General features: G+C 39.7%; 1 long non-coding RNA gene across 4 annotated transcripts in view; it reads right to left on the minus strand.

The window, feature by feature from the left end:
- LOC149164523 (uncharacterized) overlaps positions 1–27,711 on the minus strand; it is a 77,036-nt gene continuing 49,325 nt past the window's right edge. The window contains exons 1-3 of one of the 4 annotated variants that reach the window (XR_016260699.1): positions 7,112–7,572; positions 740–1,021; positions 1–490 (exon numbers count right to left, since the gene is read on the minus strand). This is a non-coding gene — a long non-coding RNA (uncharacterized LOC149164523). Of the gene's footprint in view, positions 1,022–7,111; positions 7,573–7,732; positions 7,865–27,711 lie in introns of those variants that run through there. The other 3 variants (XR_016260696.1, XR_016260697.1, XR_016260698.1) reach the window with 3 other exon arrangements.

The raw sequence follows: 27,711 nt of genomic DNA on the forward strand, positions 1-27,711 counted from the left end.
TGCCTGAGAAGGCAACGAAAGATGGCATTTTCTTCGTGCAGCAACCAGAACTTGTGCAAAGCTAGTGAATGGATTTCCTTCTGGTGTAACACAAATGTAGAGATTTGCCCCCAGAAGGAAGATCGTGACAGAAATAAACATCAGACTGGTAGGGATACACAAACCCCAACTCCAGCTTACATCATCTTGAATGTATACTATGATCATGAGTGCCAACATCATCGCTATGGCAAATGAAAAGTAAATGCCAACTGAAGAAGCTGTGTATACTTCTCTTCCCCTTTTCGTTTGTATAATCAAATTGATTTGCTCCAAAATCTATCGAAAATGGCCTGATACCGCCTGCACCTATGGTCATCATTATAAAGGAGGAATATAGCAAAGCATTTTGGCCTCCTGATGCAAGTCAGGACGGGTTCCCTGTATTAGTGTCGCATGGAGGTGGTCTGAACTGTGGAAATATGGCCGTAAAAGAGAGAAGAGCCATTCCCTTCACAAGAAAGACCAGCATATTAGAAGGCAATTACTCAGCTGCAATATATGACTACATTTTGCTTTCGGGACACACAAAGATTTACTGGCTGAAGTCTCAGCTTGCACTATTACAATAAAAACAAAAAGTTTAAACACTAATTTATTTCGAATTGATCAATCGTTGCTAGAATGGATTTCTTGACTGTGCATTTTCAAATACTTATGACTATTGATATGAGCAGAGACAATTGAAAAAGAAGCATACAACAAGAGATGCTACGCAGCCAAGAGCAATAGTCCAGTGTCTGGCAATATAAGAATAAAAAATAAATGCCCCTAGCAGCAGGGAAAGGTTTGTCGTTCCCGTCCACAGGTTGAGTGTCCACAGGTCAAGGATGTATGAAGCGGCCACATTTGGCATGTTGAATTCTTTTGTTAGGTAGACGATCAGAACCGGTCACATTTGGCATGTTGAATTCTTTTGTTAGGTAGACGATCATGTTTGCAAGCAAACATACAGTTGCCAATTTCTCACAGGCCTCGTTTCCTGCCATTTCAGCACAAATTAATAGAATTCTTCTCTTAAAGAGACATCTACTAAGTTAGTAGTAAATATGTACGCTGCCATAATTCTATGTGAAAATAAAACATGCTCGTCTTCATCTGAGGTGAAGAAAGCAAATATGGTACTGCCCATGTTGTGTTGCCATCCTGGTTTCACTGTGTCAAAACAATCAGATCAAAATGGACTGCTAGAAAGTTTACATCTTGGGAACATGGAATGTATAAGGGCAAGCAAATATGGTACTCAAAGTGAAAGATAAACTGCCCATGTTGTGTTGCCATCCTGGTTTCACTGTGTCAAAACAATCAGATCAAAATGGACTACTAGAAAGCTTACATCTTGGGAACATGGAATGTACAAGGGCAATGAAGAATTTCACAAGATAAATAGAGGGGTGGAGACAGTGATCTGGAGGAAGATTTTCCAGTTCTGGGGAGGCAAGAGAGAAGGTTGATTTATTTTCTCTAGGAGGCAGCGCAGGGCCTACACAAAGCCTCAAAGAGGCAGTTCAATTTAGCTAGAGTGGAGGTTGTTTCAATTTCCAGAGGCCGGGAGGATATTCCTGGAAGGTAGGAGAGACACTTTCCCAGTCAGCAACAGGCAGAATGGCTTGAGTAGCATCAGTTTTGGCTTGAGCATGTGATAGGCTGCGCAGAGGATTTGGATAGCTTGCTTTTCAGTTGTCAGTTTGAGTCGGGATTGCTTGGAGACAAGGGTAAATTCTCTCAGGTGATTTTGCTTGTATTTCTCTTAGGATGGATAGCTAGTTGGGCATCCAAATTTATTGCGCTCAGAATTCACTGTTGCATAATAATAAAACCCTCAATTGTTGCACCAGTTTTCCCACATTGGGCTTTTCCGGGGACATTTGTCCAAAAATAACTATGTTAATTTTTATGTGTGTGCTAGCTTTTCTCAGTTCCTATTTTTGTTTCCGCAGTATTTTGGAAGCAATATTGCTAAACAAATACGGTATGCAGCATGTAGAAAACGTAGTTGACATACCTACAAACCCAGATCAGCTAGTGAATTACAATAAGGAGATGGCCAAGGCAAAGCGGTTGATTCTCGGTGGAGTTCAAGATCATAATGTTTCACATGTGGCAGCCAAGAATACGGCCAAAGAAACGTGGGACACTATTGCCTCACTATATCAGAATCCTTTCGAGCAGCGAAAGATGTTCCTAATGGAGAAGCTGAGGAATGTTTGAATGAGGAAGGGTGAAGGCATAGATCCCTTTCTCACCAGAATTCAAGATATCCGAGATGAGCTTGCAACCGTAGGAGAAGCGCCTCAAGCTACAGAGCTTGTGCGCTTGGTCCTGAATAGTGTCTCCGAGGAATGGGAAATCTTCGTCCAAGGCATATTGGGACGAGATACATTACCTGGGTGGGACCGAATGTGGTCAGACCTGCAACAAGAGGAGATGAGGCAATCTCTAGTAAAGAGCTACATAAGCGGCAACAGCATCAAGGGATCAAAGGGTGTGAAGGAGGAAGACAATGTGGCCCTTGCATCAAAAGGGAAAGCAAAAGGTCCCAGTCAGGGACAAGGCTCGCAGGGAGAGAAGAAGAAGAAGGATTTATCTAAGATCAAGTGCTTCAAGTGTGGCGAGTTTGACCACTACAGTATTCAGTGTCCTCAAAGGAAGAAGGACAAGAAGGAGAAGCAAGATCAGGCGGTAGCACCGTGGAGATAGATCAAGTATCCTCCCAGTTGGAGGAACAATTCGCCTTGTATGCAGCTATACCTCTAGGAGAGAGGTGGGGAGACATAGAGTTCTAGACTCCAGAGTTGCGCAGAGATTTGGGCAGGGTCCATTAAGGTGAGCATTGGATGGTGTTTCTTTATGGATCATTACCCTTGCTACAGGGGCCCGCGGTATTCAGTAGCAAGAGGATCAATGTCAGTTGATGCAGTCAGATTCCAGAGTGACAGTTGCATAATAGTAGCAATCAGATGTTGAGAGTCGCAACACAGGAGGCTCAGTGCAGAGTCAGTTGCAACGTAGATTTCCTAGTGGATAGTGCAAAGGCTAGTAACAGTTAGAGGCTCAGGAGACAGTTGCAGCACAGTGACACAGTTGATTTAGTATATTGGATGCTTCTTAGTTACTGTAGTTGCATTAGCAGCAACAACTTCAGAGGGAGTGTTAGATGGATTGCAGTGCAGATGCAAAGATGGAGCAGTACAGGATGTACAGTGCAGTGTCGGCAGCAACACAGATGCAACATGGTTCAGCTACATCAATGGCAGTTGAATCAGAGTTAGCGCAGTGGTTGGTGGACAGTGGCAAGCAACTACAGTTATCAAACATCACCAACGTGGTTAGAGGATGTTATGAAGACAGAGTTGGAGAACACCTTCCTCGCTAAGAGGGAGTGTTAGTTTTTGTAGCATCAAATTGTGTTCTAGTCTCAAAACTTTGTGGAGAGGCTAAAACACAGGAGTTCTCCATAACTCAGAAAGCGTTTCTGGAAATTCCACATAGAGATAGCTCAATTAAATTAATTGACTTAGGAAAACTAATTAATTAATAGTAATTAATTAAGAAAGGTGAGAATTCTCTAGAAATTTTCACATGGATCGACTTGGAGATGATCTCAGCCATCGATTGAGCTTTAATCTTGGACGTTGGAGACCCAACTAGAGATTATAAGAAGAGGTTTATGGGTAGATGGATAAATATAGATCAGAAACACATCACAGTAAGTGAGAGCCAGTTGTGTGAGTTCATTAGGAAGGTCGAGCTAGCCAGCAACAGAGTTCGAGCTAGAGAGGGGATGCAGGGCTAGAGAGGGGTAGAGGCAGTGATCCAGAGGAATATTTTCCAATTCCAAAGAGGCAAGAGAGAAGGCCTAATTATTTTCTCCAAGAGGCAGTGCAGGGCCTACGCAGATCCTCAAAAATGTAGTTCGATTTAGCTGGAGTGGACGTCATTTCAATTTCCAGAAGCCGGGAGGATTTTCCATAAGGCAAAAGAGACACTTCCCCAATCAACAGCAGGCAGGACGACTTGAGTAGCATCAATTTCAGGTTGAGCATGTGATAGGTTGCGCAGAGCCTACGCAGAGGGTTTGGACGACTTGATTTTCAGTCATCAGTTTGAGCCGGTATTGCTTGGAGATGAGGGTAAATTCCCTCCGGTGATTTTTCCAGTATTTCTCTCAAGTTGGATAGCTAGTTGGGCATCCAAATTTATTGTACTCAAAATTCACTGCTGCATAATAATAAAACCCTCCATCGATTAAGTTTTAATCTTGGTCGCTGGAGTCCCAACTGGAGATTATAAGAAGAGGTCAATGGGTAGATGAGAAATATAGATCAGAAACGCATCAGAGTAAGTGAGAGCCAGCAGTGTGAGTTACTTGGGCAGGTCGAGCTAGCCAGCAGCAGAGTTCAAGCTAGAGAGGGGACACAGGGCTAGAGAGGGGCAGAGACAGTGATCCGGAGGAAGATTTTCCAGTTCCAGAGAGGCAAGAGAGAAGGTTGAATTATTTTCTCCAGGAGGCAGCGCAAGGCTTATGCAGAGCCTCAAAGAGGCAATTCGATTTAGCTGGAGTGGAGATTGTTTCAGTTTCCAAAGGCTGGGAGGATTTTCCAAAAGGCAAGAGAGACACTTCCCTAGTCAACAGAAGGCAAGACAGCTTGAGTCGCATCAGTTTCGGGCTAAGAGTGTAATAGGTTGCACAGAGGTGACGCAGAGCATGTGCAAAGGGTTTGGACGGCTTGCTTTTCAGTTGTCAGTTTGAGCCAGGATTGTTTGGAGATGAGGGTAAATTCCCTCAGGTGATTTTGCCAGTATTTCTTTCAGGTTGGATAGCCAGTTGAGCATCCAAATTTATTGTACTCAGAATTCATTGTTGCATAATAATAAAACCCTCAGTTATTGCACCGATTTTCCCACATTGGGTTTTCCTAAGGACATTTGTCCAAAAATAAATGTGTCAACTTTTATGTGTGTGTGCTAGCATTTCTCAGATCCTATTTTTTCTTCCGCAGTGTTTTATTTGGTGAAGAAATTGCAGTGTGAATAACTCAATATTTTGTTGTAAACAAAATAAACTGTATAATTAATTTTCCAGTTAGAAGAATTATTTCCAGTTGTTGCATTTCAAGGAATTTTCACATAAACTGTGAAAGTCTACCCATCGTCTAAAAATGAGGAGACGTTATCCCCATCAACAGGGGATCCAATTGATGCTTTGAAACTTTGAAACCAAAGCTTCAATTAAATTCCTTGATGATGAAATCCAATTAAAGCTTTGAAATTTTGAAGGGGACCAAAGCTTCAATTGGATACCATAATGATGGGAGGGATGTCCACTCAAGACATTGGAAATGTTTCTAAATTATAGCACAGTTTAAAAACCCAAGAATTCTACTTGAATCATTTCACGGGATATTTTTTCAGTTATATGAGAAATGTAGAGATGTAATTCAAATTGTTTAACAAGAAATCAAAATCTATAATATGGACCCACAAAGACATCAACTTAAGTTCAATTAGAATTGTTGGCTTTTTAAATTGTGGAAGTCTACCAATCATCATGGGATCCAATTGAAGCTTTGAAATTTTGAAGGGGACCAAAGATTCAATTTAATTCCCTAATTATGGGTAGGGTGTCCATTCAAAATATGAGGTAATGCATTCAAACTGACCAAAGATTCAATTTAATTCCCTAATTATGGGTAGGGTGTCCATTCAAAATATGAGGTAATGCATTCAATCTTCTCATGCATTTGTTGCTTTTGTTGCTTATATATACTTACTGTCTAGTTAAAGAACATATTTCATTTTAGTGGTTGTATTCCTAGGTTGTTCTAAGGGAGGGTTGGACAAGTGGCGATCGGTAAGTGGTCACATCTATCATGGATATGGGACTTCCACCTCAAACCAAGATGATCAATTAGGTTGAAGAAATGTACTTGACAATGATGAATCTTAACCAAAAAAGAAGGATCAAAAGTTGTTTCACCCTCAGAAGCAAGAATGAGCTACTAGAAGTCCCATTATTCTGTGGAGTAGCAAGATGGAAGAACCATAGCAAGTTCCAAGTAAATAAGGTGTTGAGAATGAAGAGAAATCCATGGCTTCAATCTCCTAAGGCATTTGTTTCTTTTGAGACTCACTTTCATCTCCTTTTTGTCTAGTTAGAGACCTTTTCTTCGATAAATTTGGAGACTCGCTTTCATCTCCTTTTTGTCTAGTTAGAGACCCTGTCTTTGTTTTATCTAGTTTGTGTTCCTAGGGTTTTTTAGGCTTAGTATCAAAAAAACTTAATGTGTGGACTAAGGCCTAGCAGAATTTCACTGAATAATGGCAAAAACATGTATGTAGGATGCAGTGTGAGGCCTTGTCCCAAGACAAGGACCTTTGTGTGTGAATTAAGGCCCAACTAAAGTTGATTGAAGAATTGAAGAATAGCAAAAAGATATATGTAGGATAAGCTCTAAAGGGAGTTGTTGGAGACTGGAGTGAGGTTGAAGTCTATGCTTGTCTCTAAACCTTGCACAAACCAAAGTTGGACACACTCTTTCCCAGATTCTAGGGAGGCCAAATTTCTTCTATTCAATTTATTGCTTACAATAGTAAGTTCCTATTGCACATGCATTCCTCTAAGATAGGGAGATGGAGGGATTCCATGATGTTTTTGGCTCCTTATCCAAGATTGAAAGGTGAAGTCTGAAGAAGAGAAGTGTATTTGGGAGTTGGAGAAGGATCTAAGTAATATGAAGCAACCATCTAAGTAAGATGAAGAAAGTTGTAAATGTCATGGAGCTAAAAGGAAAAATCAAAATGCATTGTGTTTTAATGAAATTGTTGAGATTGAAAAACAAGTGAGAAACCCACACCCTCCAATGGCACAACGTGCCCAATCCCCCTCCTAGTTCTAAATGAAAACTAGTATGTTTATAACTAGGCTTGAAAAAAAAAATCTTGTTTCATCCATATCTACAAATGCTACTCAATTAGAGGCAAGTTTGGCTTATGCCCAAAGATTCCAATTAAAAAAACATAGAACCATAAAATTATGTAGCAATAAACAAGAAAATTCTCTCATACATACCTCCTTCACCTTTGCTCATTGCATCCATGAAATCTTCACCTGCCTTGATTTCCCCGTCCATTAAGTCCCAAACAAAACCATGAAACAAAAGTAAGAAATGCAAGAGAAATCAAACACAAAAAACAAAACACCAAACCACAAATTAGCATGGCCATGCTCACAATGCAACAAAAAACAACTATAATGGTAGAAAAACGAAAGAACAATATCCAATAGCAAAAGATACAAACAGCAACAGCAAAAAGAACCAAATAATAAAAAACAAAAAACCAAATAAACAAAGAGAAATAATAGACATGGACTCTCCTCTACAAGCCCAAAAAGCATCCATGGTCAATCAAGGCCATCCTGCACACCAAAAAATAGAGAAGTATTAAATTGGGACCATCAAATCTTATGAGGAATATTAAATACAACACAAATATCTTATGAGAATATGAAACAGAGGCCATCATGAGGAGAATTTCATAGAAAATCGAGTGGATTAACCGAAAGAGAACTCACCTCTACCTCTACCTCTTCATTATAATATAGTGATTCTGACATAGATATTTCAATAGTTTCATCAAATTTCCTCCATGCTACTTTCTATGCATTGTGTTGCATTCAATATTTAAGTAAATGACAAATAATCTAAGATGTTTCTAATTTAAATTAACACAAACAAAACCATACATACCACATGAGCGCCTTCACCCACTACACTTGCGGGATGTGCATTAGTCGTATATCCACAACATGGGTTATCAAGACCTGTCTTAATTTCCCCACAAACAAAACCCAACAAAAACCATATCATAAAATATTAAATAGAGAACATAAAATTTTATGAAAAAAACTATGAACATACAAAATCTCAACAGAAAAATTAAATAGATATTGAAATATGTCTTGATATCTTAAACAATAGCGAAAATTCTTATGCAAAACTAAATACACTTCATACAAAGACCAAAAATCACAAACCTTAAATAGCTAAGGAGGGAGGAGCATCATTACAATTGAAATGAACATTTCATAGTAAAGCATACATGTGTTTTGCAATGAAAGAGAACTCGCCATCTACCTGTGCTTCTACTACACTAATCTCTCTCTCTCTCTCATATTTTAGTAGTAGCTTCATTAGCTTCATCGACAATGCTCAAAGTATGAAGTATCTCTCTGGGTCTACAATGGGCCTTGTGTTCTCGAATGTTAAAAAATGGAAGATTTTGTTCATGCATCACCTCAATTGGGCAAGTTCTAGGGCATTTTGGAATTGGAACCTACAAAAATAACATAAAAAAGAAAAATCAAGATCTTGAGATATGTCATAGTTGGTAGTGGAAGAGCAGTGTTGTAAGGAACTTTCAAGAATTATGAAGGTGTTACTTCCAAATCCTCCATCATCTCAAACCCGCTTGATGAATTGAACCCGCTTGTCCCAACAAAAAGATATCCATGAATTTATGTTGGCCCTACTTGTATTCATAACTTTGAAAAGTTAGCCCTAATCTATTTTGAGGTCTCAATATAAATGAAACATTAATAGGGGCTTATTTGTGGTAAGTTTATGTTGATGGTTTTTGGAGTGTGGGAGTGCCCATGCCTATTATAGTCACAACATAGAAGATTATCTCAAAACAATCTTCCTCTTGATATCGAACATCTAAGGTTACTACAAGACGTAGAACTCTATCAAGGAATCTACACTTGTAATGCTCTACAACATTATTATTTCGAATATGCCTAGCCTTTGAACTTATCTGACTATTATTCCAATCTCAAATTTGTTTGTTCCAAGCTAGCCCTATATGCATAAAACTTGAAAGGGAGGTTACAAATCTTGTATGCAACATGTAAATGTTTCTTTTCAAGCTACACTAGTGGATATGATCTACATCAAGCATTTGTAGCATTTGGGAATCGTGTTATCCACCAAAAGGCAAGTAACCCATTGGAGAAATCTTTCTCCTCCTTGTAGAGGCGACCAGCTAGCACTTGGCATGAAGCCATGGAACCTCCACATATATGCTTTAGTTAGATTTCTCTCTCCCATCTGACATTTCTTCTTTAAGGAAGGTCGGTCATCCATCGACAGGGACTTTTACCATTTTTTAGCCATATGCTTTTGCTTATTATTTTGAGGCATACTAATATGAATCAAAGGGTGATTGGAATGATTGACCGGTCTTGACTATATTCTTGTTCCCTCACTTCACCTAGGTGGTTAGTCTTTGATCCTAATCAAGTGGGAGCTACTCTGAGGCCTTAGGATTATAAGAGGGACAATACTGGGGAGGCTTTGATTGAAGTAGTATGCCTGGGATATTCCATATTTGCCACTTTCCATCATTCCCTCTAATCCATATCCATTCTTCAAGCAAGTGGTCATTGGTCCTGGCGATTGGCACACTCATCCGCACCCTTGTGTTTGGGCTAGAGAACATTGCCCTATAGGTTGATGCAACTAAAAGAATGATGAAAGCAAAGAAAGCCACAATAAAGGAAAAATGAAAAATGCAAAAACATCTGGGACAAAAATTAGCGTGTGGGAAAAATCTTAGCATGAGCTCTAACCCCCTCATTAGCCATCACCTAATTCCCATAGCACTTCATGCTCCACACATAAAAAGGAACCATGTATTGTCCCAACCCTAATGAGCAATAAAACCACCTCATCTAAGGGATTATAAATGCTAAATCTCTCAAATGCAAGCTTGGGCTCCTAAGCCATGCACCCATATCAAAAAATTATGATAAAGATGTAAAAGGCGCACCAGATGGGTGGAGAAAGCGAGACAAGGAAAGGGATAACTCACACCTCCATGATGGCTTTCCCCCTTGCATCTATATACCCAAGATGTTTGGCCACCATTAGTTGGTCACTTGGTTATGGCCCTTGACCCTAAAGTCTTGCCCACTCCATTACCACACACCTATATGAGAAGACACACCTATATGGGACTTGGTCTAGGTCTAGTTAGATATTTGATGGTGATAGTTGCGTGAAATATTGGTTGTGCCCCTAACTTTTGTTGGAGAATGTAACTAGTGTTGATCTTCATAATGTAATGTAATCTATCATTGATGTATTTTATTATATTCATTTATTATATTTATTTTATTCAAAGCGTGTTCTTCATGCTTATTGAGTCAAAGAAAAAATGTACTTTTTTCAACTGAATCGTGCCTATAGCAGCTCTCATGCATACATAGTCTTACCCGAGATTGGACCACAAGGCCTGTGTGGACCAAACTTCCCCACCTAACCATTGGACCACATCCTCAAGACTCAAAGAAAAATGTTCATGAGTCATGTCCCATTTGGATATTTGTAACAAAAACATTCTAAATTTTATTGTGTCAAGTCCACCAAAATGGTCAAAGTCGACCCTCCTTAGGAACAAGTCAGTTTGGCCTCCAAAAGCCACCTATTTGACCTCCTAGACAACTATATATAAGAAGCTAGTTCAACCCAATTCGACCAACAAGATTCATCTGAAATTAGAGAAGAGTCAAAGCAAGTCAAAAGAGAGAGAAGGACAAACTCAAAAGCAAGAAAAAAATTTCAAGTTTGACCAAAATTTTGACCCTAGAGTAGCTCCCACATGTGACTGTGATTTCTGTGAAAAGGGTCGAATTTCGGCCTCCTACTGCAAGTCTGTAATTTTTGAACATTGACCAGATTTGGACATTTTGACTATCTTTGACTTTGAATAGAGTTGACCAGATTTGGAGGTGAAATGGAGGTCTAGGTCTTGGTCTTGGAAATCTCATTTTGATATGATTCTATAAGAGAAGGATTGTTGGGTTTTCTGCCTTGTGGAGTTTTGCCCTAGCTTGGAGCCTAATTTTTATGTCTCTTGCTTCTTTGTGATCTCTATATTTTTTCTAAAACACTGAATAATTGTATAATTTCTTGATGAAGAAGACATAACAAGTAATAAGAAGAGTGATAACATTCACAAGTAATTATCAAGAAAGAGAAATCAATCATAATCTACATCTACTTGGTTTCTCAACATAGAATTAGAGCTAATGTAAATGAAGGAAGACCACACTCTTAAAGACACCATTGAAGTAGTAGCTCTCCCTCACTTGAAGACATCTTTGAAAGGATATTCTTGTAGTAGCTCTATTTCAAATTAGCATTCCTCCAAGTGACAATGTCTAACACTTCTAATCCAATGACATCCTTTTGCAAGGAAAGCAACAAGCTTGAAGGAGAATCAAACTTCAAAGCTTGGAAAAAGAGGATTGATTTAGTTCTCATCAAAAACGAGGTCAACAATTTCTTGAAGGAAAAGTTCCAACACCAGATAAAAACAATGCTCAGGAAGTAGCCAAGTATAATAAGGGAGAAGTTAGAGCTCAAAGGATTTTATATGAGTCCATCAAAGATCATCTCATTAGCTTTGTTTCATAATTATCTACAACCAAAGAAGTTTATAATACTTTGGTGAAGTTATACTCTATAAACACAATAGGTCACAAGATAGCCTTACGAAATCAACTCTATCAATCAAAGATGACAAAAGAAGACACTATAGTTTCATGCTTCATGAAGATATCAAAGATTAAAGGCCAACTTCAAGAAGTTGGTGAGCACATATTTGATTCAGAAATGATTACCATTGTAATCAATGCTTTACCTAGAGAATGGAATGGTTTTGCTGGAGGCATTTATACTAGAAAAGAAACTCCTACTTTTGAAGAATTATGGGCTCAATGTACTCTAGAAGAAACAAGACTAAAGGCTAGAAGCAATACTCAACCTACCAATGAGGACTCTCAAGCTTTTGCAGCTAGATCAAAGAAGAAATTTGAAAAAAAGAAGAAAAACAAAAATGTTGGTAGCAGAAAGAAAGACATGTCCAAAATTCAATGCTTTGGTTGTCATGAATATGGGCACTACAAAATAGATTGTATTAAGAATCCTAAGAACAACAAGAGGAAGGAAAGACATGTAGCATCAACAGTTGAATATGAGGAAGCTTCAAAGAAATTGAAGAAGGAAGATCCCAAGGATCTCTACTATTAAAAGATCATGAGGATTATGACTGGTGTAACATGCATTAATCCTTACACCAAGTTTGAAGTTTAATTTTTCATAGAAGATAGCTAACATAATCATGAAGACTAGTATATGTCGATTTGCAATTAGAAGTTTGTTTAGAAGGAAACTCCAATAGTAGCATCGTTGAAAAAGGGACTAGCAAAAATATCATAGAAAAATTGCATGGTGGAAACCTTTGTAGAGAAGTCAGTTGATGACAGGCTATCTAGATCTTGGTAGGAATTGGAATTTACAAGTCTAGAATGAAAAAGGAGTAGGTAGGTCGCAGTATTTCTTATCCACAAGTGCATCTCATCATAGTAGATAAGCACAAGACCACAAAACACTAGGAGAAGCCGACTTTGCAAGGCAAAGACGAGTTTGGTGAAGTTTGGTTGGTCGATCTTAGTAGATTTATTCATGGTTTGTTTTGGGCACAAGTTATGCTCCAGTTTTTTATGACATTCTTTATGACAAATGAACTCTTTAATTAATTGAACGAGGAGGTTTGAGACCCTTGTCTGAAGTGGAAAGGGAGGCCTAATTGAGGCCGAGTTTCTTTGCAAGATCCGCAAAGTTCTTCTAGTTGTAGAGGAGCATGTTATAATGGTTAAAGAGTTGAACGAAGGATTAAGGTAACCCTAGGTTATTTTAGAAAATCATAAAGGCAAAAAGATTTTCTTATTCTTGATAATTACTTGCGATGTTTCTTGTTATTATGATTCTTTATATCTTCTTTCTTTTAGTTCATCAAGCAATTACCAAAGCAGCAGCACATAAAAAATAGACACCAGATGTAGGCACTATGCCAGGGCAAAACCCTCCTCGAGGGGAAAACCCAGTCAAGAATTTTTTCGTTTCAGTAGTATTCTTTGAGACTCTTCACCCTAGACCAAGACCAGACCTTCCCTCCACAGCAAGTCAGCCTCCCAGAATTTTGACCCCTTTCCAGCTACCTCGACTAGGCAGCGACTTCCGGCAATAGTGAAACTTGGAAGACTTCAATCTCCCAATCTAGGGCCAATGTTTTAAAACTCCGACTCCGACTCGGCCGAGGATCGACTCCGACTCCGACTCCGAAACGGTAATGACTCGGCCGGCTCGACTTCAATGACTCGGTCGTTGTAAAAAATACATTAAATATTTATTTCTTTTATAAAAAAAAAAACATAATTTTAAAGAAAACCATTTATAAAAGGACTTTAAAGTTAAAATGAGTATTATTTTTCAAAGGATTTTCCCAATTATACCTTCACTTTATTTACATGATGCAGGGCATGCCTAAGGATTATTATAATGGGTAAACTATAGTAGAAAATAACAGTGGAGAATGATTTTAACATGCTTTCTTCCTTTTCTTGTGAACAATTGACAAGTTAAATTTTACTTTTTGTCATAGTTTCCCATTTACACATCCAACCACCAAACGTACTTCATAAAAATAGAAAATTTGGGCCGGTTTGACATCTATCTAATTTTATTATAGTTACCTCAATCTGGCAGCAATTCATTCAGGTCAATGTGTTAGCATCTTCCCTCTCTCGAGTACTAAACATTACTGGAAAAATTCAGTGTCCTGCCTCATTGGCCCTCGTTCACCTATGATTTCTTTCCATGTGATATCTGATTCCTATCTATGTGATGTCTGATTCCTATCTATGTGATATATGCAGCTATCATGCTATGATAGCGTATACATTGATGGGATTCACTCTACATTAATACTCTCCTAACACAGTTGGCATAGGAATTGCAACTTGTTAAATTGTACCTCAGATAGTCTTCTACAGCCCAGACACATATGTGGCAGTCCAGCACACACTTATGAACAGATGTCGATACTTCAGTTACAGTAATTCGAGCTGTGCACTGCAACGATGCACTTCCTCTCTTGTTGACTGAGCACTATAATGCATTATATACGTAGGATTGATTACTGTTCTATTTCCACAAATTTTCCTCAACTATTTGCATGGTATCCTCAGAAGTTTACATGTATTAGTTCAATTTTATTCTAGCAGCTTTCTAATTTTGACTTTAGAGTTCAATCTAAGTTGAGTTAGGTAAGATGTATGCAGTCCAATTGAGAGGACAGATCTCTAGGAGAATGCATGGTTGCAAGCATCAGATCATCTACAGTAGAGATGCACTTACCTGGTTTATAACTTTATCTATGCCCTCAGGACTGACTCGGTGGAGGAAACGGCCGAGTTGGCCGAGTCAGCCATGACTCGGCCAAACGAACCGTTTCCTCCACCGAGTCAGTCCTGAGGGCATCGAATCGGACCAACTCGGTCGTTTCCGTTTCAGAACGGTCGTTTCTTAAAACAAGGTTTAGGGCACAAAATAGAGAGAGAGAGGTACCAAAATTTCAATTTTCTTCTTCTCCTTAGGCTCCACCCAACTCACACTTCCTTTGGCTTCCCGGCAACAGACTTTGCACTTTTCCCAGCTACAAGAGATATCGAACTTCTTGTGAGAGAGTGTGTTCCAAATGAATTCGATGTGCTTGTATTTATAGGCTCCATGTGAGGTCGAATTAGTGTCCTTAGGCCGACTTGATCTCTTCTAGGTCAACTTGGTGTGGAGGATACATAAATTATATTTGACTCAATACTTAACCTTTTTACATGATTCAAAAGCCCAAGAAGGGTCTCTTTAAAAGTACAATGACTCTATTGACTCAAAATAAATCCTAGAAGTCCTCAATGGGGACTTTGACCTAAAACATGGTGACCCGAGCATGAAACCCATGCTTTAATAAGTCACAATAACAATAATAATAATTCTTTTATTTATTCTTTTGAGAAGTACATTACAAGATGACTCAAATACATTAAATGAAGACTGAACCTAGCTACACTTTCCAACAAGTTAGAGGGTCGCAGAGGTCTATAGACGACGCCGAGAACTTCAGTTAAGGATGTGTCCAAGGCTGAGGATCCATTGAGAAGTTCAGCCTCGTTCTCAAGGAGGTAAGGTGTTGTCTTATGTTGGTGATTTTCTATGTGTGGAGGAGGGTTTGCCCTAGCGTTTAGGGAAGAATTTTGATGCCCTATTTTAGGGTTGCTTCAATGAAGGAACAACCACCTAAGTTCTGCCCTATACAACCATCCTCAAGACAATGTCATCCGTTGTGGAATTTTATGCAAGATTGAAGGTGGTTGAGACCTTGAAAAGGGTGACAAAAGTTTTGTTTTGTCACTGTTATGAAGACCACATACCTCAAATATCTAGCAAGCAAATTCAAGAATCGTGTATGGCTGAATGGTGTCTTTGTGTAACGACTAGTGTGAGGAGAAGGGTAGATGCAAAGGAGTTGCACCAAAGTGAAGAAGTTTGGAGTGTTTAAGGGTCATTCATAGAAGTGTTTGAACATCAGTTGTGTGTGCCCTAGTACTGTCAACAAGGAGCAGGCTTGTGACAATTAAGAGGTTACTCTTGGAAGCCCTAGATTAGTCAAGGTGTGGACTATGTGTGAGCAATTTTAAAAGGCCCTAAGAAGAGTGACAAGAGGGTTGATTTGTCACTGTGTGTGGGAAGACATATGTTTGGCTTTTGGAGGTAACCAAGAGTAGTCAATAGGGCTAGTCTTTGTGTCCTAGTTCTATGATTGATAGAGATTAACCAGAAATGTGAAAGCAACATCCAAGTCTTGAGTCTAGTCTTCTTTAGAGCAAAAGAAAGACAAAAAGATTTAGCAATTTGTGTTGTTAGATGACAAGCAGTTTTGGCTCCATCAATTGTTCAAATGAACTATTTGATGACATACTAGAATCAACCATGGTACTTTGTAGTAATCAAAGATGATTGTCAAGAACCATGTCTTCATGGAAGATTCAAGAGCATGGTGTTGATAGGAGCCGAGAAGCTATAGCAAATCTCCACGAAAGAATAGGTACCTAATGTAAGAGAAGTATGAGTACTTCTGACACAAGCTTGGGCTTGTAGATATCTCCTCGTTGTTTGAGAGGGAGTGAGGATGGATTTCTCCTCCCAAGTTAAGAGGGAGTGAGGTTCGACAAATGGTTCTCCTTGTGTCATGTACTATGACGAATACCATGATAGGAGCCGAGAAGCTATAGCAAATCTCCACGAAAGAATAGGTACCTAATGTAAGAGAAGTATGAGTACTTCTGACACAAGCTTGGGCTTGTAGATATCTCCTCGCTGTTTGAGAGGGAGCGAGGATGGATTTCTCCTCCCAAGTTAAGAGGGAGTGAGGTTCGACAAATGGTTCTCCTTGTGTCATGTACTGTGACGAATTAAGGTTAACACCCTAAGTCAAGTACATGGACAAGGAGAATGGTAGACTAGATAAGCATATTGGGCAGAAATTCCATAGTCATGTACTGTGATGGATTAGGATTAACACCCTAAGTCAAGTACATGGACTTGGATAAAGAATGGTCCAGTGGACACACATTTCCATGTAGGAGATGGTCAGGTAGAGGACACACTCTAGTGATCCTAGGTGGAGTATGGGCCTCGGAAGTGTGGTGTCATATGGAATACCTCCCAGCATTGTGCTTTGATCTAGTGGAGAGATAGAGCGGACTTTTCAAGGCCTTCGTAGTTTGACAATGATGGTTATGATGAAGTTATCATCATTGATGCTTATCAATCTAGATCCTTTCTTATATGAATATTTCAACTTGAGATTGTCCAATTGAGTCATTATGAATACCTCCCTAGTTAAGAGGGAGTGTTGGAGAATGTAGCTAGTGTCGGTCTTCATAATGTAATGTAATCTATCATTGATGTCATCTATTATATTTGTTATTAGTCAAAGCAATTTCTTCATGCTTATAGAGTCAAAAAGAAATTATTTTGAGTCAAAGAAAAATGTACTTGAGTCATGTCCCATTTGGACATTTGTAAGAACCAGCCTAAATCCATCTTAACTCTGGATCTACCAAGCGCTGAGAGGGATCAAATCTCTTTTTCCCCTAAAAGAGGTTTGCATATCAAGAGATTTGATCCCCTCCCGACGCTTGGTAGATCCAAAGTTAAGATGGATCTAGACTGGTTTAATTTCCCCCCTTAAAAAAGTTATATTCCACATGAATACCACGGGTCAATACCATGAGTTCTCAATACCATTGATTAATACCAAGGGCCATTTTTATTTTTGTTATTATTTTATTTTTAGAGGGTTATTTTTATTTGTATTTACATTAATGTTTTTATTTTATTTATTTTATTTTATTTTTATTTTTATGAAAAGTGACAAAGTCAAAACGTTAAACATTACATAACAACATCTCTACCATACTAGGCCAGAAAGCGCCTCTCAGCGCAAAAATTTTTAATTTTATTGAGTCAAAGTCCACCAAAATGGTCAAAGTCACCCTCTTTGGGAACAAGTCACCCTGGCCTCCAAGAGTCGAGCCACCTATTCAACCTCCTAGCAGCTATATATAAGAAGTTAGTTGAACCCAATTGGACATCATCCATTTGACCAACAAGACACATCTGACTTCAGCAAAGAAGAAGATTCAAAGCAAGTCAAAATAGAGAAGGACAAAGTCAAAAGCAAGAAGAAAATTTCAATTTTGACCAAAAATTTAACCTTGGAGCAGTTCGCACATATGACTATGATTTCTGTGAAAAGGGTTGAATTTTTTTGAGGTTACAACAAGATCGAATTTCAGCCTCTTACTACAGGTGTGAAATTTCTGAACATTGACTAGATTTGGATAATTTGACTTCCGTCGACTTTGACTAGAGTTGACCAGATTTGGAGGTGACTTGGAGGAGGGTTGGACTTGACATTTTGGTGGCAGTTTTGGGTCTTGGTCTTGGTCTTGGAAATCTCATTTTGATCTGATTCTATAAGAGAAGGATTGTTGGGTTTTCCCCCTTGTGGGGTTTTGCCCTGGCTTGGAGCCTAATTTTTGTGTCTCTTGCTTCTTTGCTATCTCTATATTTCTTATGGAACACTGAATAATTATATAATTTCCTTATGAAGAAGACTTAACAAGTAATAAGAAGAGTGATAACAATCACAAGTAATTATCAAGAAAGAGAAATCAATCATAATCTACATTTTACTTGGTTTCTTAACAACTTTTAAAATGGGCCACTATGATGCATCTATGGTTTTACTTACCTAATGATTGATTGATTTACACTTGATCTTGATGGGGTTTTGTCAGGTGGTCGACATTACAATAGCAAAGGCTTCTTGAGGTGATTGCCCACCTCCTCAACACAGGAGTAGAAGCTATACTATCCAGTGCAAAGAGAGAGATGAACTTTGTTTGTGCATCATTTCCTACCTAGGAAAGAGTGTTGGACTATTTGAGGACTTCACATGATGCTTGACACTTGAAAGAAACCCCAAATGTTGAAATGTTGAGCCCTTGATGCTTAGTATTGGAGACATTGTTGATGTGCATAGTGGACCCAAGATGCCCAGACACTATTTGATGGGCATCACTTGATTCAAAGCCTAGATGATGATGGTCATCCTTGAGATGACAAGGAAGGGCTTGTACATCACCTTGGAGCCCCAACGCTTTGAGATATTTTGATGTCACGTCACTCCTTTTCGTCTTGAGAGGGTGACATACGACACCTTTGGGCATGACCTATTGGCATAGAAACTATTGATGGCTTGCATATGATCCGTGAAGCACTTCATGGAGAATGGAGCACTCCTTATCCCTTACCTCACACTTGAGGGCTTATTGAGCTCATTTGGAAGGTGACATCACACTATTAGAGCATTTATTCCCACACATGTGGGATTTTATGGCACATTTGTCTTGTTTTTGAGCTATGAGGTTGGCTTGTAACCTCTTTCTTGTAGAACACTCAAAAGTGAACTTGTCATTAGTAATTTTAGTGAGTGGAGGAAGGCTCATATAAATAAAGCCTTCCCCTCACTTCTATTTTCATCATCACACATGTAAATTTGGCCTCTCTAAAAAGAGCGTGACTTGTTTTCTTATTCACTACCTGGGCATTTTATAGATGTGACTTGTTCTTGGATGTGATTTTTGCTTGGAGACGTTATTTTGGGATTGAAAGAAGAGCTATTGTGGAATATTTTGTAATTTTATTACTGATTATTGATATTTTGCATGCTTTAAATGCTTTAAATAGGGTTTCTATTGCTCCATGTCTAAATGCTTATCATTGGTGAAACTTTGCTTCATTATTGCATGTAGAATTGTCTTCTTAATAGCCTATAAGGAAACTCCTAGCATGTATACCTTATAATTAATTTCTCCCTTCACAAGAATAGTAGCTAGGGTTTTACAAGTGGATGCCCTAGAGCATCCCCCCTTACTGCATCAAGATCCTTCCTTGGAATTTAACTTCATTAAGACTACATTTTCCCTTGTAGGTTAAGGAGCTAGTCTATAAGTGTGTTAATCGACCTCAAAACTAAATTAAATTTCCCTAAACCCTCTCTCTCCTAAACGACTAGGGCAGCCACTAAGGTTCTAAAAACACATTTGTGCATAAGGTGTTATTTTGTTGCATAAGGGTGGTTATAATTGTAGGATAATTTACATAAACCATATAAAAGCAAAATCTAGCATCATAAGTTGCCTTGCACAGCCTATAAGGGATGACATCATCTCTATTTATTATTGTTTGCACATATCCAACAGCCCTAAAACTATTTTACTTGCATTAACCTTAGTCTCTAATGGAAACCCTTGTTCCTTTCTTGTTGAATATCATTTTAAGGTTTTTTCAAAGGCTGTTATATGTCATTGCATGACCTAATCTTGAACATCATTCAAACCCTAACTTATAGCAGCCTTGTCATTAGTACAACCTTAGAGAGTTTGAACCCTAACTTTGAATATTTTGGCCATCTTAAGCCCTACCAAGGCCATCATGAGCCATAGTATTAGAATACCTTGTCGATGGCATGGGGAAGCCTCCCTTATGATTGAAATCCCATTAAACAACAAGAGGAAGATTGTTGAGGTAACAATGGAAACCATTCCTTATTGTTGCCATAAGCTTTGGCCCTTTACCAATGAGTCCATTAATATGACCTATTAGATTTTGCAGCAACAATCCTAAGCAGTACTTTTTTACACAAACAAGAAGATCAAACTATTTAACGAGATTAAAAGTGTCCAAATGGAAAACATCTAGCATACCTCACCCACAGAATTGAAAAAAAAAATAATTGGTTTGAGGAAGATGGGTTCATGGTACATAGTTTATGTACATTGTTCATGCTAACTAGAGCTACCTATTTTGGCATTTCCAATTGGCACATTGTATTTAGTTACAACATGTTATCGTCCATCATTTACTGCATATTATTCACAGGAAAAGGATTATTTGCACATAATCCCATGCATTCAATTGAAGATTGTCCACTTAAAAGGTTGAAAGACTCACATATCCATGCATATGAAGGAGGCTTGACTTACACATCTTCTCATGTTGGTGAGTTGTCCACATATCTTATCTATCTTGATTAACTCTTCTAGAAGGGCACATTTTAAGGTGGGGTTGTTACTACTATTTGGGATATTTGACTTGGTTTAGGAAGCCATGCTCACAAATGCAAACAAATAAGAGCAATGGTAGTGGAAAAACAAAAACAAAAAAAGAAAGTCACCCTCTATCCCAAAAGATAACTTACCCTCTACACCATGGCCACTACCTTTGCTATAGTGTTCTTTCTCATACAAAGATATTCAATGGCTTCATCAATGCTTCTCCACCTTCCTTAACCTACATTGCATTTAATTTAAACAAATGATATAATTATGAAGCAACAAATGAGTTAAATTAAAACAAGCATGGAACCATATAATTATGTACTAGCAAACAAGTAAATTCCTCAATACATACCTCCATTACCTTTGCTCACTACACTTTTGGAATTAGACCCACAATAAAAGTTGTAAAGACCTGTTTAATTTCCCCACCCATTGAATGCCAAAAAAAACGAACAAAAGTAAAAGAATTAACAAAAAAAAGAGTATATAAAAAAATAAAATATCAAGTCACAAATTAGCATGGCCATGCTCCAAAAAAAAAAACATAAAATTTAAACCAAAAAAAACAATAACAAAAGATGCAACCGATAATAGCAAAATAACAACAAAACTAACCCAAAAAAAACATCAAGGAAAAAAAAAAACAATAGATGGGGACATTGATCTACAATCCCAACATGCGTCGATGGCCAACCAAGAACACCCTGCACACCAAAAAAATATTATGTTATATTAAATATACAAAATATTGTAAGAAACATGAAACAAAAATCAAAACAGCTTATGAAAAATCTTATGCACTAGAAATTACAGGTTATTCAAACACTAAAAATCAACCTTAAATAGATAAAGTGGGAGAAATGGTGTATTTGAAATGAAATAAAGAGGATTACTTAACAAATCATATACAGATTTTGCACCAAAAAAGAACTCACCTCTACCTTTGTATTCTTTGCACTCTACAACAATCTCTATCACATAAAGACATTTTGGCAGTTTCATTAGTGGTCCTCCACATTCCATGATCTGTATTGCATTGTACTCAACAAAATATTATAAAAAAATATTAAACACACAAAATGTTGTGAGGTATTATGAATAAGCACTAGAAAGTACATCTTATGCAAACACAACAAATCATAAACCTTAAATAGATAAGGAGGGAGGATCATATATAGGTAAATAGTGGATCATATATGGATATTTACACCAAAAGAGAACTCACCTCTATCTTTGTGTTTACCTTTGCACTCTATTGCAATCTCTCCCTCACAAGTACATTTCAGTAGTTTAGCCAGTGATTTCTCCACATTATATTACCTACATTACATTGTGGTGGAGAACTAAATATAAAGAAATCGATAACGAAGCGGATGGCGACCTCCCGCTCCTGGACGCGGCCCTGATCTCCCTTGCCCGAGCTTGGCAGCTCTGCTGCTGGGCTGCAGCACCTGCTGCGGGCCCCTTCCGCCTGTGACCTCCTGACTCTCCCTTTCGGGCCCCCTGCCCTGTCTTCGCTTGGCTGCGCTGCAGCCGCTGGCAGCTCATCGCTGCTACCCTCTTCTCAGGGCCTCCTGCCCTTCCTCCCCTTTCTCGCCTATCGATGAGTGCCCCTGGCTCGATGGATCCTCCTTCTCTAGAGCAGGCTGAACTGGAGAAAGCCTTTGCAACTCTCATTCCAGAGAATAACTCAGAAAGGATTCGGCCTACAGCCTCAAAGTTTGTCAAGAAGCTTGACGAAATCCCAGAAGTCCCTCTTCCCCCAGCACTCCCAAGGAGATCCGCTGTGGCCTTGGCTGAACGCGGCCTGGTTGGACAGTTCACGGGGTTATGGCCCTCCCCTCGAACGGTTCAGCGCTGGGTTGAAAGAAACTGGAATGCTATGGTCCAGGGAAAAATCGCAATAAGGTTTTGTGGAAGAGGCTTCTTTACCTTCCTCTTTGAATCAGTGGAGGATCGCAACCTCATCTTCAGGAATGGACCATACTTCATGGACACCAGAGGCCTTTATCTCAACCGCTGGACCCCTGACTTCGATCCAGAAATGGACGTTCCCAACGCAGTCCCTGTCTGGGTTCGCCTCCCGCATCTTCCGCTTCACTGCTGGGCTGATGAATCCGTCCGGGCTATCGGAAACGCAATAGGGAAATACGTGGATAGATCGGAGCCAAAGGAGAATATGCATGCATGCGCAAGGATCTGTGTTGAAGTAGATTTGGGTAAAGGTTTACCACAGGCAATCAAGCTCAGAGTGGATCAGTGGACGCACATTCAGCAGGTGGATTATGAACAGCTCCCCTTCAAGTGTAAGGTATGTCATGAGTACGGTCATTTTGCTAATAGGTGCTCTAAATCTAGATCAGAAGACAATAACAATAATGAATCCCCTGAGGAAGCATGGGAAATAGTCAGGAAAAAAAAGAAGTCAAACCCTTCCCCCGAATCAGCTGTGCCCCCCTCTGAAACTCCTACCCTCTCCACCTATCCTTCAAGCTCGGGCCACCCCATCCCCTCATCCTCCAATCCCTTTGAATCCCTAGCTTCAGAGGAACCCTCATCTCCCCCTCCATCCCCCAAGGGCCCCAGAACCTCCCCCTCTTCCCCCCTCCAGGCCTCCCCTCCTCAAACAGTGGAAAGGATCCTAACAATAAATAAAACTAAGGAAAACATTGCAGCCACGGATCCACCAAGGAAAGTAGGAAGAAAATCGAACAAGGAAATAAGAGATGAGAATGCAGCCAAAGAAATGACTACAGGGACTCAGCAACCAATAGACACATACCTGGACAGGGACAAGGGAAGTGGCGAGAAGATGAGGGAGAAAAGCGGGACTCACAACAAATCAGGTAAATGATGATTTTGGTCTCTTGGAATTGTAGGGGGATGGGCTCCTCCCTGAAATCAAATGCAGTCCGAGACCTTATCAAAGCAGAACAACCAGACTTCCTCCTACTCCAGGAGACCAATCAGTGACCAAGAATTCCAAAATAGCTTGACAAAAAATAGAAAGTATGAAGGAATAGCCACGAGCGCCATAGGAGCCTCAGGAGGCATAGGAGTAATATGGAAAAAAAGCAACTGGAATCTCACAAGCAACAAACAAAACAGATGGTGGATTAGAATTGATATGCAAAGCTCAGATCTGAAGGAGGAATACACAATCTATAACGTGTATGCACCACCTCACTTCAGAGACAAAGCTACTTGTTGGGAATCTTTGACAGCAGATATCGAGACTACCCAAGGGAGGAAGATCTTTCTAGGAGGAGACATGAACTTAATAAGGAATGCAGAGGAAAAACTAGGAGGGAAGTTTTACATTGACCCATTCAGAGAAAAACTGGAAGATATCATTCAAACTCACAAGTTTTTAGACATTCCTCCCCAAAATGGTCGTTATACATGGTCAAATAAAAGGACAGGCAAAAACAATATCAAAGAAAGACTTGATAGAATTCTCGTTCAGGAGCGAACAGCTGCCAACTTCCCAAGGATTCGCAGCACAATCATTCAGGGATTCATTTCTGATCACAAACCCGTGGCGCTGTATCTAGACAAAGAGGAAGACTTGGGTCCGTTACCATTCAAATATAACAAAGTTTGGGATGCCAGCGAGGACTTCAAAGCCATGATAAAAGAAACCTGGAGGTCAGAGATAACAGGCTCCCCGCACTTCGTTTGGGAATCGAAGATCAAATTACTAAGGATTGCCATAAAAAATTGGGCAAGGAACCACGCGAAGGAGGAAAGGATGGCAAAAAACGAATTGCAAATAAATTTGGAGCAATGGAATCAGGAAAAAGAGGCAGTCCAAGAAACGGAAGAAGACCAAAAGAAAGAAGGGGAGATGTACAAAGCACTGTACAACCAGCATCGTAAAGAAGAGGAAGAGCTAAGGCAAAAGTCAAGATGCCTCTGGCTCAATTCTGGGGATAAAAACACCTCGTTCTTCCACAACTGTCTCAAAGTAAGGAGAGCTGGGAATAACATAGAAAAGATAATGTCTGAAGGGAAAGAGATAACGGAGAAAGAGGAAATTAAGGAGGCTGCTTCAAACCACTTTCAATCTCTGCTCACAGCCGACCCTCACTATCAGGAAAACACAGATTTCACCAACATCATTGAGAGGAGGGTTACAGAAGCCCAAAACAGCGAATTGGACAAAGAAATCTCCATAGAGGAGGTTGAGTGGTCAATCAATAGCATGCCTCTTGACAAAGCTCCCGGGCCGGATGGCTTCACGGTAAGCTTCTACAAAACTCACTGGGATATCATCAAGAAAGACTTCCTTAGAATGGTTAGAAATTTCCACTCAAAAAGCAAAATGGGCAGCAGTATCAAATCCTCGCACCTTGCTCTAATCCCAAAAGAGCCCAACCCTCAATCCTTTGACAGGTTCAGACCTATTTCATTATGCAATGTCTCATATAAAATCATCTCAAAGATTCTGGCAAATAGGCTGAAAAAAATCCTTCCCTCAATCATCTCGGATAACCAAGGAGGATTTCTCCCCAAGAGACACATAACTGATAATGTAATTCTGGTTCAAGAGGCGATACACAGCAGTATAGCTAGAAATGAGAAAGGCATGATAATTAAGCTGGATATGGCGAACGCTTTTGACAGGGTAAACCACACATTCTTGAGGACTGTGCTTGCAAAATTCGGGGTTTCAGAGCATTTCATCAACAGGGTTATGGAATGTGTCTCCCAAAATTGGACAGCTCCTTTAATCAATGGTAGACCATGCAGAGCCTTCAAGAGCACTAGAGGCTTGAGGCAAGGCTGCCCTCTCTCCCCCTTCCTCTATATTATAATGGCTGAAACATTAAGTTTGCACTTGGAAAATAAGCGAAGGTTAAAGGAAATAACAGGAGTGGACATCATCCGAGGAGCTAAAGGGATCAATCATTCCCTATTTGCAGATGACACTCTTCTAATAGGCGGTGCTTCAAGCCTTATGGCCAGGAGATTCAAGGCCATCTTGGACCTCTTCCTTCAAGCCTCGGGGGGCAAATTAAACAACAACAAATGCAAGATATATACCTGGAACGTTCCTAGATACATAACCCAAAGGATCTCTATAATTATGGAAATCCCAGCTCAATCAAGCTGGTCACACTTTATGTATTTAGGACTGCCTTTGGCCAAAGAGACAATCAAAAGCGAAGTTTGGGTCAAACTAATTGAGAAGCTGAGAGGTAAACTTCAGGGTTGGGGGATGCATTGGCTCAATCTGGCGGGTAGAACAATCCTTATCAAATCAATCCTTTCAGCCCTCCCTATCTACCAATTTGCCATAACCCTCGCCCCATCAAGCATCCACAAGCATATGGAGCTGATCCTTCGAAGCTTCCTCTGGAAGGGAGGAAAGCAAGAAACGAAAAAATTCAGTCTAGTAAAATGGGAAAAGGTCATCCTTCCCATAGAAAAAGGTGGACTAGGAATCAGAGTTCCCAGATTGGCAAACTTGGCAACGGGATTTAAACTAATCTGGAGAATCTTAATTGAGAAGGGATCCTGGTGGGCTGAGGTTCTCAAAAAGAAATATCTGAGTGGGAGCAATAGCAACATTCTCTCTGATGTAATCACAGAAAGGCAATGCACCCCTGTTTGGAAATTGATCAAAAAAACCTTGCCTCTCCTCAAGTCTCACATCTCTAAAGTCCCAGGTAATGGGAAACATATCAGCATATGGAGGGATAGAATAATGGGTTTGGAAGCCAAGGAAAAGTCCATCAATCTGAGGCCGCTGCAGCTGTGGATGTCTGAAGCTAACCTTAAAACCCTCTTCGACATCTCACTTTGGGAACAAAACAGCTGGAAAGGATGGAAAATTATGCACCTCCCTGAAGAATTAGATGACCTATGGAACGATCTTAAGCTATCACTGGCAGGAGCAGCCCCTTCAAGCAGAGCGAAAGAGGATAGTTACATATGGGATCCAACTGGAGGTAATTATACAGTCAAGGAAGGTTACAAGGCGCTACAAAACCAAGCAGCACCCAACAATTGGCAATCTTACAAGGCAGCTTGGAAAATTGAAAGCCTTCCGAAGATCAAACTTTTTAATTGGACCTTGCTCCATGGCAAAATCCTAACAGCAGAAAATCTTAGAAAAAAGGGTATTCAGGGTCCTTCAATTTGTTTTATGTGCAGGAAGGCGGAAGAAAACATCAATCATCTCTTCATTGAGTGCCCAATAGCATCGTCCTGCTGGAAACTCATAATCAGCCCTCTTGATACAGGGGACCTACCCAATCAGGTCTCTCTTCTTCAGAAAGGCTGGGGGAAACTCTTTCCTTATGCAAGCAAGAACATGATCCTCGCCAAGAGATTATGGACCAGCATCCCTTCTAATCTCTGCTGGCAAATATGGTTAGCTAGGAATGAAAGTATATTCAAAGACAAAAAACCCAGTGTTTCAAGCATCATGGTAAAAACAATTGCGCTCATAACAGAAACTATAGAAGCTAATGGGATCCAACATGCTGACCCGGACTACACAGATGAGAGGGCGAAGGAATGGGTCCGAAGATTCAACTACAAGATAAAAACAAAAAGCAAACCAATAAAAGGAACAGGGCAGAAGGAATGGAAACTCAGAGGGACAAAAGAGGAAGTCAATAGATGGATTCAAGAGCAAAAGAGGTTTACGCTCCACTTTGACGGGGCCTCAAAAAACAACCCAGGCAGAGCTGGAGCAGGGGGAGTTATCAGGGACCCTCAAGGGAGAACGATAGCTACCTATGAATGGAGTTTGGGCACTATGTTGAACAATAAAGCAGAAGCATACAGCCTCCTATTGGGGACCTCAATTGCCTTGAAGCTGGGCATTCATGACCTACTAGTGCTAAGGGACTCTGCAATTCTCATAGCAGCCATGAATACTGGAAAAAACTTCAACCAATTTGCCTTGAACAGAATAAAAGAAAGAATAATGGATCAAACCAGGGGCATCAACAAAGTGACATACAAGCACATCCTCAGAAACTCCAATTCGGCAGCGGATGAGTTGGCCAACAAGGCCACGAGAAGACCCACGGGTAAGGTTAAGGAGAACAATGAAATCTATGACA

The sequence above is a fragment of the Pinus tabuliformis genome, chromosome 5_1, assembly GCF_031772625.1.
Source record: "Pinus tabuliformis cultivar Carrire ecotype Pingquan chromosome 5_1, CPIR1, whole genome shotgun sequence".
NCBI lineage: Eukaryota > Viridiplantae > Streptophyta > Pinopsida > Pinales > Pinaceae > Pinus > Pinus tabuliformis.